This window comes from Hyperoodon ampullatus (assembly GCF_949752795.1).
Source record: "Hyperoodon ampullatus genome assembly, chromosome: 19".
In the NCBI taxonomy this organism is placed as follows: Eukaryota; Metazoa; Chordata; class Mammalia; order Artiodactyla; family Ziphiidae; genus Hyperoodon; species Hyperoodon ampullatus.
Window position 1 is genome coordinate 50,500,609 of NC_136932.1, and position 15,540 is coordinate 50,516,148.

The 15,540-nt window shown below is 44.0% G+C and overlaps 1 long non-coding RNA gene across 1 annotated transcript; it reads right to left on the reverse strand.

Annotated features, from left to right (window-relative positions):
* Positions 1-8,253: 8,253 nt before the first annotated feature.
* On the reverse strand, positions 8,254-13,841 carry LOC307068269. The gene is made up of 4 exons (XR_013811435.1): positions 13,529-13,841; positions 8,879-8,928; positions 8,584-8,759; positions 8,254-8,449 (listed from the first exon to the last, which is right to left on the reverse strand). It is a non-coding gene; the product is annotated as an uncharacterized lncRNA (long non-coding RNA).
* Positions 13,842-15,540: the final 1,699 nt, after the last annotated feature.

The following is a 15,540-nucleotide window of genomic DNA, read 5'->3' on the forward strand; positions in this document are numbered from 1 at the left end:
GAGCCTGTGCTCCGCAACGGGACAGGCCACAGCAGTGAGAGGCCCGCGTACCGCAAAAATAAATAAATAAAAATTAAAAAGATGGTACTGATGAACCTAGTGGCAGGACAGGAATAAAGATGCAAATGTAGAGAAGGGACTTGAGGACACACGGGGAGAAGGGGAAGCTGGGACGAAGTGAGAGAGAGGCATGGACACATATACACTACCAAACGTAAGGTAGATAGCTAGTGGGAAGCAGCTGCATAGCACAGGGAGATCAGCTAGGTGCTTTGTGACCACCTAGAGGGGTGGGATAGGGAGGGTGGGAGGGAGGCTCAAGAGGGAGGGGATATGGGGACTTATAGCTGATTCACTTTGTTGTACACAGAAACTAACAAACCACTGTAAAGCAATTATACTCTAATAAAGATATAAAAATAATAATAATAATAATGAAAGTCAATCATCAGAGCTCAGGGCCCCACCCTCCTTGCTCTCAGCTCCAGCTACCCTGCTATGCTTTCAGTCCCCAAAGGCCAAGCTTACTGTGGCCTCAGGAACCTCCCTCCAGTTCCTCTCTCAGCCTCGACCCCTGCTCCCACCCCATCTCCCTCATGTGGCACCTACTTCCTCAGCAAAACCTTCTGGGCCCCGTCTGTGCTCTCAAAGCATCTTGAACACCTCCGGACAACTGTCATTCATTCATCTGCTCAGCCCTCTTCCAGCCACTGGCGATTCCAAAAGGAACAAAACCAGGCAAGGTCCCCACGCAGCGTGGCATGGCGAGTGCATTCTAAGGGGATGAGCATTCCGGCAGGACTGCATTTAAGCAACCATTTAACAATTCGTATGATTCTTTCTAAAGTATTCTTCTCCAGTGATTAGGGAGCAGAAGGTGAAACAGAAAACAAGAGCAAGTCACTTTACAGCTTTATTTCCAACCTCAGTGCCAGGCAAACGTGATCACCAGGTATTTGTTGAAATCTTACTAATGATAACGGCATTAGAGCTTTAAAAACTGGGGGGAGGGACAGACGTTCATTCTTGAAAACTCCACAACCGTGATTCCAGGGTGATGAGCAAATTACGGGTTTTAAACCCACAGAACCACAGCAATCCTTTTAAGGAAAGATGTCATAGTAACGCTGCCTACACCTCACACATGCTGAAAATAATTTAAGCGTCTGCTAAGACTGCCTGAAAAAGAAGGAAAGAACAGGAACAGGAACAGACTGACCTGCTAAAAGTAATAGAAAAATGTTACGATTGTCGGTTCTTACAGCATTAAAAAGCCAGAAAGGGAGAGCCTCAAAGATGTACAAGATCGTCAGTCACTTCCATCCCTCCCCCGCATCAAAAGGCACAGAAGGCATCAGGGCCCTCCTGGAGGCTGTGGTTTGAAATGGTGCTGCGATGAAACTGCAAAGAATACAAATAAAGATGAAAACAGCAAACGGAGAAGCAAGAGAACAGAGAAAAGAAATGCTGGAAATCAAATAGACAGACCTCAACCAGACAGCCAGGTCCAAGCAGAGCTTTGCCTGTGGCTACTAGGCGCACAGCCCCAAGCCAGGTGGGAGAGAAACAGGACAAAGGCGGTGAGAACCAGAACAGCAGAAGGTCTCGGGGCACAGAGTGTTACAAAGACAACATGAAGAAGGGGAGGGCTTCCCTGGTGGCGCAGTGGTTGAGAGTCCGCCTGCCGATGCAGGGGACACGGGTTCGTGCCCCGGTCCGGGAAGATCCCACATGCCGCGGAGCGGCTGGGCCCGTGAGCCATGGCCGCTGAGCCTGCGCGTCCGAGCCTGTACTTCGCAACGGGAGAGGCCGCAACAGTGAGAGGCCCGCGTACAGCAAAAAAAAAAAAAAAAAAAAAAGAAGGGGAAAAGGAGAGAGATTTCTACTTTTGCACCAGTAACAAATGAGCTCTTTTTTTCTGCAGTGGTAACTGTTGTAAACAACTGAAAAACATACTTAATAATCATAAATTATAAATGTTCCTGGAAACTCCCTGGTTCCAACTAGTTCATGACAAATATCTGCAGAGGGACCTCAGCATCTGCTCTGAAGTTCAGGGGAAAGTAATTCTAACCAATGGGGGTGTGCCAAAGGATCACCCTCGGGGTCTGACCAATTAAATGGCTGCTTCTTTGTGCGGCGTTTTGGAGAGATGACAGATGGAACAGTGCAGCAGAGAAACCTACACATTTAATTGCAGCCCAGGCATTCTGCCCCAAAGGGCAAGTCAATCAGGGAAGAAAGCAGTGCAGAGTGAAGTCTTCTAACAACACTGAAAACAGAATAAACGGACCTGCAGTTTAATTACCCCGGGATCCTTCTTCCATCAAAACTGGTGACAAAGCCCATCAAGAATAAAGACTCTGATCCTCCTTGTACTCTTCGGCAGGGAACAGGATTTACCAGATAAGCTTGTCTGGACCTTCTGATTGAAGAAGCTGCTTTCACTAGACACTATGGCAGTGACTGACTAATGGGTAACCATGATAAAAAAAAAAAAAAAAAGTTCAAGGAGACAGGAACTAGGTAAGAGGGTTTGTGGTACTCCCTGCCCTAGGAAAAGGCAGTGCTTCAGGACGGGATAGGATCAAAATGATGTTTTTTACGTAGCCAAATGTACTGGGTGTGGAAGGAACAAAGACTCTAGATTTTGGTGCTATTTAATCCCTTTAAACCTTAATTTCCTCAAAAACAACAGAACCTGCCTGCTTCACTGAAACTGGTAATTGAAAGAATTAAAATAACAAGCATTTCTAGAGCTTACCACATAATAGGTGCTCAATAAAATTTGGCTATAAATAATTTTAAGCAAATCTTTTTTAAAGTTCTTTAATGGGACAATTTATCTGCTCTATCCTCTACTTAAAAAAACAAAACAAAAAACAAACAAAAAACGCTGATACCTTTAACCAGGCTCCATCTAGTTTTCCAAAGATCCTCCAAGAACTAAAAGACTCCAGGCCCCTCTCACCAGCTCTTAATTTTATAATGTCTGAAGAACTTTTCTGTGAGGTGGTCAGAAGTGGTTTCTCCACAATGCAGCCCTAGGCTGTTTCTTTCCAATGCTACTCCATTGCTAATAAATTTGTCACTTTTCCTGCAGCCCAGACAGCTTAGCCTGTCCCTTAGCTCCTCAACCCCTCTTGTTCACCAAATTCAGGGAATGGAACATTCTAGGCCCTACCTGGTGCTCCGTTAACTATTTGCACTGCACTGAAGTCAGATGGGATTTGGGGATAAATCCAGGATGAATCCAGACTAACCCCTTCCTCCCAAAGACCTTTGGGCTTGGTTTGACGTTTGACCTCAATCTGAAAATTATGCTGACTTTCTGAAATGTTTTCTGCTCCTGCCAGGATATGATATGCCCAGTATCTATCCCAAGAAGCAGCAATGGAAATTTCTAGTTCACCCAGTACCACAAAGAAAACCTTTGTATTCACACCACGTTATCTCCTCGTGAAGAACACCTGTGCTTACCAGGTCTTCAGGTTTTATTCTTTGCCTATATATCCCACAACACAGTGCAGACTGCCTCATGTTCACCACTCCTTGACAGATCCAAGAAAAAAAAGCCACCTGTGCTGATACCCGGAAGAACTGCTGTTTTCAGGGATGTTGTGATGTGCTGCTACTTCACCCATTTGCTCCTGGAATTATAAAGTGGCAGGATAGTCTTCTTTGCAATGGGGCAGGGACACGACATGCACAAAAAAAATTACCCAAACCTTTACCTGCCCCGTACTCATGAGTTTATGGTTTGAGACCATCATTGTTCTGAAATAACTCAAGCAGTTATAATAATCCACAAAGACCCCAAGATTACTCCCTAATAGACATAATAAAGCAGATTTCACAGTGGCAGGCAAGAAGGAATGGCGGGGGGTAGGGGGGTCCAGAAAACAGGGGTTCCGAAGATTGTTTACCGCTGGGTACCACCCCACCCCAACCAAATTACTTAATCTCTTCTCCAGGAACTCGCCTAGGTACAAAACAGTTCAGCAGTTGCCATGAGATCCAGCCTCCACAACGGAGGAAACTTTCAGAGGCTAAAAAGAGCCCAGGGTCACTTGTGAACTACCTTGCTCAGGAAACACTCAAAAGGTGGGCTAGAAATCCTGGAATTCAATAAAAGGAAACTGTAATTTAAAAGGCTAGTGAATTAGAGGCTAAAATTTCCTATCGCTATTAAAAAATAAATAAGCAAGCACAGCTTGAATCCCACATCTACCAAAGGTAACAGACTAGCAGTCAATTCAGGGGTTTCATTTTATAAAATATACGGATGCAATATGGTGTAAACTAGGAAAAACCACCACGCACCAGGAGGAAAGAATGACCTGATCCCCAGAAGAAAGATCTGCACCTGTACAAAGGCAAGGGCAGTAAAGGTCTTGTTGCCTTATCTCCTTTTTAGACCAGAAGCAGACACTTCTTCAGCCAAGCTCAAGTATTAGAAGTCTTGACTTATTAACTACACCAAGTTTCAAAACACAGGCATACAAGTTACAGTAAAGACAAGCACATCCTGTTTGCACTTGACTTCCTGTTCTGGGCTGTCTGATCTCTTTAGAGGGCTGCTCCCTAGCCACAAATAGGTAACCTTTCACATCTGCCAACCACTGGCTCACTGGACAGTATTTCAGTGACAATAAAATACATAGTTCCACGAGCCAGGTAAAAGATGCACCTAAAAAGGACCAAAAACCAATCATGAGCCTCTAAGACACTTTCTGGATTTCCCATGCTTCATACTGACATCTGACCTAGAGTAAACAATAAAAACTTAACACAAATAGTGCTGAGATAAGAAAATTAAGCCTGGAACAAAATTTGGAATATGAGGGCTGGGAAAAAGAGCAAAAAAAATTGGAAATGTTTTTATTATTAAATGTTGGCCTCGGGGCCTCCCTGGTGGCGCAGTGGTTGAGAGTCCGCCTGCCGATGCAGGGGATACGGGTTCGTGCCCCGGTCTGGGAGGATCCCATATGCCGCGGAGCGGCTGGGCCCGTGAGCCATGGCCGCTGAGCCTGCGCGTCTGGAGCCTGTGCTCCGCAACGGGAGAGGCCACAACAGTGGGAGGCCCGCATACCGCAAAAAAAAAAAAAAAAAAAAAAATGTTGGCCTCCTTTCAAATGTAGAAGGAACAGATTTCTCTGTCAGCCAGTCCCCAGTGAGCAGATCCCCAGAAGGGAACCACGCAGAGCGATCACAGCAGTTAACAGGGCCCTTCTGGTGAACACTGTCCCCAGTCCAACCTGCTACCAACCTCAGTCTACTTTTCAGCACTGCAAAAGCCTTCAGTTTAGAGACCTGAAGGCTCCACTTCAAGCCAAACTTCCATTGTTTTCAAAGAGGTAGTGGTTCTTCCAAGCCACATTCAGTGCTGGGAATAAACGCTGGGCAACGAATATCCCAGTTTTTATGCACAAGTTATTTAGCCTCTTTGGGTCTGCTTTCTCATCTGGAAAACAGGAGGGTTGCACTACCCTAATCACTAATGTTTCTTCCAGCTGTAGAAGAAATGCAGGAATCCAACACTAACAGTTAGCAGAAGATGCTATGGCTTCCTGCTTTCCTTCGCTCAAATAAGATGCCTCTAACATCCCACATCCCGCCATGTGAATCTACCTTGATCTGCTTCCCAAGCACCCAAGGATTTTTTTTCCCTTTCCTTTGAAATGTGGATCAGAAAGTTTCCCACTTGAAAGCAATATACTAACAAACCTTGAAGACTCTTCTTTACACGTCTTTTTAGTAAGATGGTAATGTAATCCACCACTTGGTTCCCATGCTGGTCATATGATTCCTGGAGTGAATAGAGCCACAAAGGATGCAGAAAATTGACCAGCAACATGTGGTACTCCCTCCCACACAGTGACTGCTAATGGGGAAAGAATGAGGCAAATCTGGGTAAGAAAAGGGAGTGGCGAAGACCAGTTCGATGAGTCAGTGCAAAAAAAGAAATAAGAAAAGAAAAGGAAATGGAAAAGGAGGAAGGGAAGCAAACAAGAGGGAAAAATATCTAAACCAGTGAGTAGAAACTTAAATCTGAAATTCTGTTATCCATTCATCCAACAGCTATCCAATGTCTACTATGTGCATGAAATGGAACTAGACTCTGGAGGAGATACAAAGGTCAACCAGATAGCTCTGCTCAATGAGTTTATGGTCTAGTAGAAGAGATAAAGGCATGTACACAAACAGTTTAAATATATGGCAGAAAGTGCACTGTGCCACAAAGGAGACATAAAAGAATCCTCCACTGTGAGACTCAGAGGAGGAAATGATGACTCCCAGTGAGGGATCAGAGAAGGCTTCATTGGAAGAATGACATTTCAAGCCAAAAACACAACAGAAACAAGGGCACACAAGTAGGAAATCAAGGACATATCGTTTCAGTAAGTAACTAGATTTAATTTGAGACGTAAGTGGGCATGAAGGGAGAGATGGTAATAATAATAGCTAACGATCCAGAGAGCCATGGCTAAACTAGATAGCTGGATTGGAGCCAGACTGAGCATTCCAAAATCAGACTCAGAATTTGAACTTAAATCCAGTGGGGAAGCAAGGGGAGCGGGGCGGTGGGGAGGGAGGTTGACAAGTTAGGAGCTGGAGGAGTCTCATAACTTAACCCCTAAAACTAAGGTAATAAAACCAACACAAAATCAATGTGTGAAGATACACAAAGTCCCTCCAAAGAGATACAGTGTCTTCCAAACCAAAAGCAAGAAGAGAAGAGGAAGAAAAGGCTTGGATGATGGCATTAATATACTTAAACAAAGAATGGGACCACACCAAAGTGTGGTCAATAAAGAAACTTAGAAAAATGTAGAAAAAATAGAGGGGGCCACATTGACTCCAGAATCACCCAAGGCAGAGAAACACTGCAGCGAGGCGACACGCCATCTTCTCTGTGATGGGACAAGGTTCCTTCATGAAGCTTAAATGGGAACAGCATATAGTAGCAGTTAGGGGTATATGGGTTCTTGGAGTCAGAGGGACTTGGTTCCAGTCTCAGTTCAGCCTCCTACTAGCTTGGACAGAGCCTTGGTTTCCTCATTTGAAAACTGAGGATAATTGTGCCTACTTTGCAGGAGGACCGCTGGGAGAATTAAATGTCCTACTGTATGCAAAGCAGTTAGTGCAATACCTGGCATACAGTGAGCAATCAATAATCTTAGCCTTTTTGTAACTGTGTTCTCTCCTACCAACTATCCCGTCACATTATTCCATGCTCACGAAAGCAAGCTTGATATTATTAAATTTCATTTTTCAGATCTCTTGATATTTAACAGCAATGTCCTAGCAAAATCCAGGATCCAGTCAACAGGAAAGGAATACACTCTAAAATAAAAATTGGCGTTCCACTCTGAGCACAGCCACTCAAGTCTGAACACAATCCTGTCTCCAAAAGACTGATCATTTCCAGGTACAAAGCAAAATCCATTTAGAAGAACCAGACCTGAAACATAGTGACCAAAATCCTCAGAGGTCTTCCTGAGAAGCTAGATGGCACCCAGCAGACCAGTCCTACCTGATGCCACCCTCAATCTACAATAAGCCAACCTGGATGATACTTTCCCATACTTCTCCTTACCTTCCACCTCTCTCACACCCTCCAATCATGCACCGTGGTGAAACACTTTATCTCCCTCTCTAACCTTCTAGAGGTCAAAGATCCCATCTTGTCCATCTTTGCATTCTTTTTTTGCCACATCCCAAAATACCCTGCATCAAACAGAACCACAACAAATATTTATCGTTAAGAATGAATCTCAAACACGACTTTTCTTGACAACACAATCCATGGCGATCTGCCATTGCTGCACCCTGAGGCCCTCTTCTGATTTACTGAATTCTTTTTTTTATTTTATTTTTTAAATTTTATTTATTTATTTATTTATGGCTGTTTTGTGTCTTCGTTTCTGTGCGAGAGCTTAGTTGTGGCAAGCGGGGGCCACTCTTTATCGCACGCGCAGGCTCAGTAATTGTGGCTCATGGGCCCAGTTGCTCCGCGGCATGTGGGATCTTCCCAGACCAGGGCTCGAACCCGTGTCCCCTGCACTGGCAGGCAGATTCTCAACCACTGCGCCACCAGGGAAGCCCAGATTTACTGAATTCTTATTCTACACTTTTCTTCCCCTCCTTTCCTCAGTCTCTCCATCCCTGAGCTACCAAGTATTACAGAAAAGTCAGAAGTCTTTATTTACTGGGTTCCCAACAAATTCATACAACTGGGACCAAGCCATCAATGGGCTCAGAAATCTTTTATTCATCTCTAGTTGATGTCTCATAGCAACTTTCCAAAGAGCAGTGTTGTGCAGGATTTAGGACACAGGGCCTGGAGTTAGACACAACTCAAATTCTTCCTGTGTGATCTCAGTCGAGGTACTTGAGGTACTTAACCTCCTTAAACTTCATCTTCCAAATCTGTAAAATGCAGGACCTAAATGAGGTAATTAACAACAGAGTAAGAGCTCAAAAAACTGGGAACTGTTACTCTTAAGTAATCTTCCAAACCCTATCCCCTCTTCCACTCCTTCTTTGTCAGATAACTAGAAACCTCCTCTCCTACTTTACCAAAACAATTCAACTGGGTCCTGTCCACTTGAGAGGCAATGGTGGTACAGTAGGGAACACTGGCGTCAGGAGCTGGTGCCACAGACCAGATATGTGACCATGCGCTGATTGTTTCATTTGTGCCTCAGAGTCCTCAACTGCAAAACAGGTATTCTAATCTGTTCCTTGTAGAATCACTGTGAGAATTAAATGGAAAAATATGAAAGCAGTAAGCAGAAGAGGGGAAGAATAAGTGAGGTGATAAGGCTTCCAAGTAAAACAGACCCAGTTTCAAATTCCAGTTCCATCACTTAACTGGTTGTGTGACCTCAGACAAGTTCATTGCTCCAGACCTCAGTTTCTTATCTGTAAAATGGGGGAAAATAACTTCACAGCGTTCTTAAGAGGTTTAAAACAATGTGCAGACTAACTGGCATGTTAATTTCCCACCCTTCTCTCTACCTCTTCTTTTCTTTCCATCTCAAAACCTCCCCTTTATTCACAGGGCCAGTAGAATCCACCATTTTTGACCATTAGTTAAAAAAAAAATTAGTACATCTCCAATGTATCTATATTTAACAGCAAATTAGACAAGTACTACTACACAAATATACTGTGTTCTATCTAAAGCAGAACTCTAAAAAGAAATTTCAAAGGGTAAGATAAAAATATAGAAAAACTTAGCTCTAATCATTCCTTCCCATACCCCAAAGAAAGGTTCCATATGTCCCTAGAATTTGGAAATTTATTTTGGAGGTCACTACACTTTTATGGAAATTGTTTCAAGACAAAGATAAATAGAATAGAGTTGGTATAGCTCCTAGCACAGTGACTGGCACAGAGAAGATGCTCAGTGAACACTGGTCCATTACGGTTTTTAGAAAACCTGCCTCTACACACATATGTCTCTGCACAAGTTTGCACAAAGTGAGCTCTCAGCTCAGTCTCCCTTTCTCTTCAATTCCCCCATAGAATAGCTGGTGCTATGCTTCACTTCCATGTCACACACTTGTTCATGAGCTGTGCTCCAATCTACTGAAAGCCCTTTCTCCAAGGTCACCAATGATCTTGTGATGGCTAAATACACGGCTCTTTCCTACATCAAACCTTGACGACCTCCCATATGCCGATGACCTACCGATCTTCTTCCCTTTGATGCCCACTGAAAGTGCAATAGCTTGACTCTCCTTTAAAGACATATTTTCCTCCCTGTCCTTCCCTGGCTCCTCCTTTTGCCCCTTAAATATCTCCTAGGGCGCTGAACTAACCATTCTTCCTTTCCTTCTCTAGTGAATTCTATTGGTTTTACTTTTAAAATATATCCTGCAAACATCCCTCCTATGTCCACGGCCACACCCTGACTTATATGCCATTATCTTTCTCAAAAACTAGAGCAAACACCTCCTTACTGGCCCCCTCTTTGCCACTCTCTTTTCTCCACACAGTAGTCCGGGTAAACTTCTCTTTTAAAAACTATACTCCGCCTGAGTTCCCCGGCGGTCCAGTGGTTAGGATTCCAGGCTTTCACTGCTGTGGCCTGGGTTCAATACGTGGTGGGGGAACTGAGATCACGCAAGCCACGTGGCGTGGCCAAAAAAGAAAAATACACACACACACACACACATGCACACACCTGTTACTCTCCTGCTTTAAAGCCTTCAGTGGTTTCCCACCACGCCCTTTCGTAAAGCCAAGACTCACTACATGGCCCACAAAGGCCCCATGTGATGTGGGCCCTGCCTACCTCTTCTACTTTACCTCATGCCACACCCCCCATTCACCTCACTCGAGGCCCTTGGTGGTCTCCTTTTATTTTGACTTCCTCAAAGAAAAAAATCATTTATTGCCCCCAAGGCCTGCACACTTGTGGTTCCTTTCCTGCCAGGAACATCCTCCACAGCTCTTCACAAAGCCAGCTCCTTATCCATCAGACTTCGGCTCACCTTCCCGACAGTGCAGTTGTCTGGCACACAGTGGAAGCTTGGTAAGTATCCGTTGAATGAATAGATTCCTCAGTCTTTGGAATCAATCTCAGGCTTCAGTTTAATAGTCATTTCCAAATTCCTGCTAGATATCCAGACTTCAAATCTAGCATACCAAAGACACTCAAAACCCAACCCTTCATCTTCCCCCAAACTAGTTTCCTCCAATCTTCTGAAATTATATGAGCAATAAAACCCACACTTTCTGCTTCAGAAGTATGAATTTCCCATTCGTTTGCTCCACCTGCCCAAAATTCTGATCACCATTAAAACCAAATTCAGGACTTCCCTGGTGGCACAGTGGTTAAGAATCCACCTGCCAATGCAGGGGACATGGGTTCGAGCCCTGGTCCGGGAAGATCCCACATGCTGCGGAGCAACTAAGCCCGTGCGTCACAACTACTGAGCCCGCGCACCACAACTACTGAAGCCCACACACCTAGAGCCCGTGCTCCGCAACAAGAGAACCCATCGCAATAAGAAGCCTGCACACCGCAACAAAGAGTAGCCCCCGCTCGCCGCAACTAGAGAAAGCCTGTGCACAGCAACGAAGACCCAACGTAGCCAAAAATAAATTAATTAATTAATTTAAAAAATATGTTTTAAAAAAACCCGAATTCAAATATCACTTCATTCATTCATGCTTTCAGTCAACCACTTATTCATTCAACAGTTACTGAGTACCTTTTATGAGGCAGGCACTATGTTAAGATACTGGAAAGCAAAGCAGACATATTTCTGTCTATTATATATCAGTCAAATGATCACACAAATATTTAATTATAAACTAAAAATTGCTATGAAGGAAAAAGTGCTAGAAACTTTGAGAAAACATAAGCGAGGAATCAAGAAACACTCCTTTGGTGATGTGCCGACTGGATGAGATGTAACTTACACTAGGCAGCCTGGAAGGTGGAGCATGCCAGGCAGAGGCTTCGCCAAGTCCTGGAAGCAGGAGGAGACCAGCAGGCCTATCTTTTTTTTTTTTTTTTTTTTTTTTGGCCATGCCATGTGGCATGTGGGATCTTAATTCCCCCACCAGGGATCGAACCCGTACCCTCATTGTGCATTGGGAGCACAGTCTTAACCACTGGACCACCAGGGAAGACCCCCAGCAGGCCTATCTTAAGGCACCCACCATTCTGCCTCATATAGACCATCTGGATCTGTCTTGTTCCGCCTCTCACCCCAGCCTCATTTTACTGAGAGTTACCTGAAAGGACAAAGAATGTGTCAACATCCCCAGGAGATACTGATTCACAGGTCTAGTACCTAAGGAGTCTATGCTTGTAAAAAGCTCCCAGATGACTCTGATATGCAGCCAAGTTCGTAAACTATATGCCCAAACTACCTACTCAATAAATATATATTGATTATTATCTCATTTAAAATCTCTAAGGTCAGTGTGGTAAATTGCTTCCAAAATTGGCCACAATAATCCCAACCATGCTGCATGTCCTTTTGCAGTGTGACTTTGACACTCTACCCTGTAAGAGGTGGAGTCCATATCCCCTCCCCTTGGATGTGGGCTACACGCATGACTTACTTTAATCAAAAGAATGGGAGCAGAAGTGTATGTATGACTTCCAGGCCTAGGCTTTAAGAGGCCCTGCAGCTGCTTTGTGGCCCCCTTGGAAGCCAACCACCATGTAAAGAAGCCCAGTCTAGACTAATGAGTGATGAGAGGCCATCTCTCCATGAGAGAGCTGGACCTCATGGAGGAGAACCAAAATGTCCCAGCCAACAGTTAGCACCAAGACCCCAGATACGTGAGTGAAGCCATGTTGGATCCTCCAATCCAATCGACATCACGTGGAAGAAAGCAATATGGCCCTCACCCCTGTATTACTAATCCACTGAATCACAGCAATAAAATGACTATCATTTGAAGCCACGAAAAGTTTTAGGGTGATCTGTTACACAGTAACAGATAACTGACACAGTCAGAAATTCAACACTCCTTTAGCAGTCATTCAAATGTTTCCCAACTTTGATGATCAAAAAACTCTTCCTTGGGACCTCCCTGGTGGCGCAGTGGTTAAGAATCCACCTGCCCATGCAGGGGACACAGGTTCGTGCCCTGGTCTGGGAAGATCCCATATGCCACGGAGCAACTAAGCCCGTGAGCCACAACTACTGAGCCTGCACTCTAGAGTGCACTCTAGAGCCCGTGAGCCACATATACTGAACCCACGTGCTGCAACTACTGAAGCCCGCACACCTAGAGCCTGTGCTCCGCAACAAGGGAAGCCACCACAATGAGAAGCCCACGCACCGCAATGAAGAGTAGCCCCCTCTCGCCACAACTAGAGAAAGCCTGCCTGCAGCAACAAAGACCCAACGCAGCCAAAAAAAATTTTTTAATGAAAAAAAAGAAAGAAACTCTTCCTCATATTCATTAAAATCACTCCTCCCTCAATTTAAGCCCACTTCCTCTTAAATCTTTGAAATACAGGAAGACCAATTAATCAAAATCCCCAAGCAAAAACTATTCTTGTACTCAAAGATGGTAATCAAGCCATCCCTTAGCTTTTCCTGCTCTAGGCTAAAATCTTTCTATTTTTTTTTTAAACGTATAACGATAAGGAATTTTTTTTAACTTTTTAATCATTTTTATTCCTCTCTTAAGTATGGGGGGACCAATATTGGATTCCACATGCCAGTATCTAACAGAGGTTATGTCCCAGCTCTTATGGTTCATCTTTCTTATTTTACTTTTATTTAGCTATTTATTTATTTTTGGCCACACAGCACAGCATGCGGGATCTTAGTTCCCCAACCAGGAATCGAACACGTGCCCCCAGCAGTGGAAGCACGGAGTCCTAACCACTGGACCGCCAAGGGAATTCCCTGGTTCACCTTTCTATAATCAAAGTCCACAGTCCCCAATATGGCATGTTAGCCCCCCAAAAGTTGTGAATTGCCCCACAAACTTAATCACTTACTAGAATTAATGTGAAACCCCTTCTGCTCTTAACACTCACCTTATTCCATTTTGTGATGACTCCCTTCACTCATCAACCTGGTGTGACGCTCCACTATTGAGGTAGATTTTAACAAATTCTAGGTACCTGAAGCACAACAGAAAAGCTTGAGAGGCTGGAGTGGGCATACCATTCATGTCAATCAAGGTCTCCAACCACGGTCAAGGCCTCTCCAAGGCCAAGCAGGTTCTGAGTGCCTCCTCCTTCCACCTCGAAGATAAAATGGCCTTGCAAAAGACAAGACCTTTAGCACTCACCTACTGAGCAAAGGCACCTTTCCTGTAGAACCCAACAAGGTATATTTATCTACAAAGAGACAAACCAGGTGCTTATAGCAGTGTAAAAACATGTTTTCCCTCTGAGTCTTACCAGAATGTATGCTTCAATGTCAGAAGTAGCTTTACAATCACCCATAAAAGAGGGATAACAAAGCCTACCCAACACAGGGTACGGTAGGTATCAAATAAAATGATACAAGGGAATAATTTTGTAAGGTACTATACTACGTTAGGTGATGGTCTAGAACTAGGCTTCAGGAAGTCCTATAAATCTTCAAATTAACTTTGGATGGTTACCTCATGGTTTCAGGTGACATATACAGAATAGGCACCATGGGCTCAAGTTCATCAAACAAGAACCAAAAACATGCCATCTAACTAGAAAGCTTATGGATTTTCTAATACTGCCAAGACTAATAAAGATGTTTAGGCTAGTGGTTTGACCCTGGGGACCCACTTCAACCACTGTCTAATGGTGCTGAGCTCTAGGTCAAGGACCAGGTCCAGTGAAGGAATTCAACAGTCTAGTGGAAGAGACAGACACTGCTGTAGAAGTCCAAATAAGGAAGAATAACTACCGGAGGAAGTCAGGGGAGGATTCACATATGAACTAAGTCTCCTGGGGATGAGCACTTTGCCTGTCAGAGAGGAGGGGGAACCACCAGGACACGGCACAGTGTCCTAAAAGGACGTGGTGTGACCAGGGACTGGAAAAATGAAGAGTTCAGTGAGGCTGGAGAGGAGAGAAATGGCTGGGAAAAGGAGAGGGAGATATTAAAATGAGTAACAGGTAGGACAGGGTCCAATTATGAAGGACTTTCCCAGTCCAGCTAAGTAGGAAACAGAGAACAAATGGCACTCTGAGACGCTGCGAATGAAAAGATTAGATTTGGCCTTTAGGAACGTAACTTTGGCAACGAGAATGAGAGGTTGGAGCAGAGAAAGATCTACGGTGCAGTGACAAAAGCACAGTCGAGATTTGATAAGGCTTTGAATCAGAAGTTACAAACTCAAATTCCTGGAGGCAAAGTAGGTCAAATGTGACATCTTCGTTGTGTAACATCTGGGAGAATGGTGATTATCTGTGATCTTGGAAGAATGCAGGCCCCACCTAAAAGTCTTCACACATAAAATTTTAAGCCATTGGGCTGGTTAAACAAAATATCTAGTTTTTGACCTATGATAAATTAAAGCAATACAGTGGGAGTGAAGAAAAGACACACGTCAAACAGTACGCCAATATAATCAAGAGGGTTTAGCAACCATAGATTTATCATATTTAGAGATGTGAGGCATAAAAAGAATGAAGAGGAAGATTTGGTAGATATAATTAACAGAGTTCAAACATACAGCAATACAAGCAGATAACAGATACCAGGTAGGGGAGATAATGACTTGTTATGTACGTGTTGAACTTAAGACAAACCTGGTAGGTTTGTGAAGTTGGACAAAGCTTGTCAAGATTGGTCAAGTTGGAAATAAGGATCTGAAGTTTGGGAGAGACAGCTGGGCTGGTAAGACATACTGAGGATGGCTGAATTCATGGACATATCTGAGATCCTTAGAGGAAGGGGCTGGGAAAAGAGTGAAAAGAAACCCAAGATAAAGCCCTGGAGCATCTCGACACTTACGGGATAATCAAAAGAAAATGAGAATAAATAATGGAAGGATACTCTGGAAACTCAGAAGAGACAAGGTGGCCACAAAGCCACAGGAAGAAGGCTGCTGGGGGAA